The 2,466-nt window shown below is 41.5% G+C and overlaps 1 non-coding gene across 1 annotated transcript; it reads left to right on the forward strand.

Annotated features, from left to right (window-relative positions):
- Nucleotides 1–1,831: 1,831 nt before the first annotated feature.
- On the forward strand, nucleotides 1,832–1,939 carry LOC148571308 (small nucleolar RNA R71). The gene has a single exon (XR_015908384.1). It is a non-coding gene; the product is annotated as a small nucleolar RNA R71 (small nucleolar RNA).
- Nucleotides 1,940–2,466: the final 527 nt, after the last annotated feature.

Genomic DNA, 2,466 nt, shown 5'->3' on the forward strand with positions numbered 1-2,466 from the left:
TTTTTATATTTATTTTGTGACTCCACATGATCATGAACCTATAAAGACATATAATTAAGAAAAATATAGTTAGATAAAGAATTGGGTTGCCTCCCAACAAGCGCTTCTTTAATGTCAATAGCTTGACAGTGGGCTCTCATGGAGCCTCACAGATGTTCAGAGCATTGTGAAACTCTCCAACACCAAACTTAGAGTTTGGATATGGGAGTTCAACACCAAACTTAGAGTTTGGTTGTGGCCTCCCAACACCAAACTTAGAGTTTGACTGTGGGGGCTTGGGTTGACTCTGCTTTGAGAGAAGCTTTTCATGCTTCCTCTCCATGGTTGCAGAGGGAGATCCTTGAGTTTTAAACACAAGGGAATCCTCATTCCATTGAAGGACTAGTTCACCTCTGTCAACATCAATCACAGCTCTTGCTATGGCCAGGAAAGGTCATCCTAGGATGATGGATTCATCCTCTTCCTTTCCAGTATCCAGGACTATGAAATCAGCAGGGATGTAAAGGCCTTCAACCTTTACTAACACGTCCTCTACTTGTCCATATGCCTGTTTTCTTGAACTGTCTGCCATCTCTAATGAGATTTTAGCAGCTTGCACCCCATAGATTCCCAGTTTCTCTATTACAGAGAGGGGCATGAGGTTTATCCCTGAACCAAGGTCACACAGGGCCTTAAAGATCATGGTGCCTATGGTACAGGGTATTATGAACTTTCTAGGATCCTGTCTCTTCTGAGGCAATGTCAGTTGATCCAGATCAGTTAGTTCGTTGATGAACAAGGGAGGTTCAACTTCCCAAGTATCAATGCCAAATAATTTGGCATTCAGCTTCATGATTACACCAAGAAACTTGGCAGTTTGCTCTTCAGTAACATCCTCATTTTCTTTAGAAGAGGAATACTCATCAGAGCTCATGAAGGGCATAAGGAGGTTCAATAGAATCTCTATGGTCTCTAGATGAGCCTCAGAGTCCTTTGGTTCCTTAGAGGGAAGCTCCTTATTGGTCACTGGACGTCCCAGGAGGTCTTCCTCCTTGGGATTCACGTCCTCCTCTCCCCATGTAGGTTCGGCCATGGTGCTTATGTCAATGGCCTTGCACTCTCCTTTTGGGTTCTCTTCTGTATTGCTTGGGAGAGTACTGGGAGGGATTTCAGTGATCCTTTTACTTAGCTGGCCCACTTGTGCTTCCAAATTTCTGATGGAAGATCTTGTTTCATTCATGAAACTTACAGTGGCCTTGGACAGATCAGAGACTAAGTTTGCTAAATTAGAAGTATTTTGTTCAGAGTTCTCTGTCTGTTGCTGAGTGGATGATGGAAAAGGTTTATTATTGTTAAACTTGTTTTTTCCACCATTATTAAAGCCTTGTTGAGGCTTTTGATCCTTCCATGAGAAATTTGGATGATTTCTCCATGATGAGTTATAGGTGTTTCCATAAGGTTCACCTAAGTAATTCACCTCTGCTATTGCAGGGTTCTCAGGATCATAAGCTTCTTTTTCATAAGAAGCCTCTTGAGTACTGTTGGATGCAGCTTGCATTCCATGCAGACTCTGAGAGATCATATTGACTTGCTGAGTCAATATTTTATTCTGAGCCAATATGGCATTCAGAGTATCAACTTCAAGAACTCCCTTCTTCATAGGCGTCCCATTATTCATAGGATTCCTTTCAGAAGTGTACATGAACTGGTTATTAGCAACCATGTCAATGAGTTCTTGAGCTTCTGCAGGCGTTTTCTTTAGGTGAATGGATCCACCTGCAGAAGTGTCCAGTGACATCTTTGATAGCTCAGATAAACCATCATAGAATATATCCAGGATGGTCCATTCTGAAAGCATGTCAGAAGGACACTTTTTGGTCAACTGTTTGTATCTTTCCCAAGCTTCATAGAGGGATTCACCTTCTTTCTGTCTGAAGGTTTGAACATTAGCTCTAAGCTTGCTCAGCTTTTGAGGAGGAAAATATTTGGCTAAGAAAGCCGTGACCAGCTTATCCCAAGAGTTCAGGCTGTCTTTGGGTTGAGAATCCAACCATAATCTAGCTCTGTCTCTTACAGCAAAAGGGAAAAGCATGAGCCTGTAGACTTCAGGATCTACTCCATTAGTCTTAACAGTATCACATATCTGCAAGAATTCAGTTAAGAACTGAAAAGGATCTTCAGATGGAAGTCCATGAAACTTGCAATTCTGCTGCATCTAAGAAACTAATTGAGGTTTTAGCTCAAAGTTGTTTGCTCCAATGGCAGGAATGGAGATGCTTCTTCCATGTAAATTGGAATTAGGTGCAGTAAAGTCACCAAGCATCTTCCTTACATTATTATTATTTTCGGCTGCCATCTCCTCTTCCTGTTCGAAAATTTCTGAAAGGTTATCTCTGGATTGTTGTATTTTAGCTTCTCTTAGTTTCCTTTTCAGAGTCCTTTCAGGTTCTGGATCTGCTTCCACAAGAATGTTCTTATCCTTGCTCC

The sequence above is a fragment of the Arachis ipaensis genome, chromosome B3 (assembly GCF_059453495.1).
Source record: "Arachis ipaensis isolate K30076 ecotype BB chromosome B3, ASM5945349v1, whole genome shotgun sequence".
In the NCBI taxonomy this organism is placed as follows: Eukaryota; Viridiplantae; Streptophyta; class Magnoliopsida; order Fabales; family Fabaceae; genus Arachis; species Arachis ipaensis.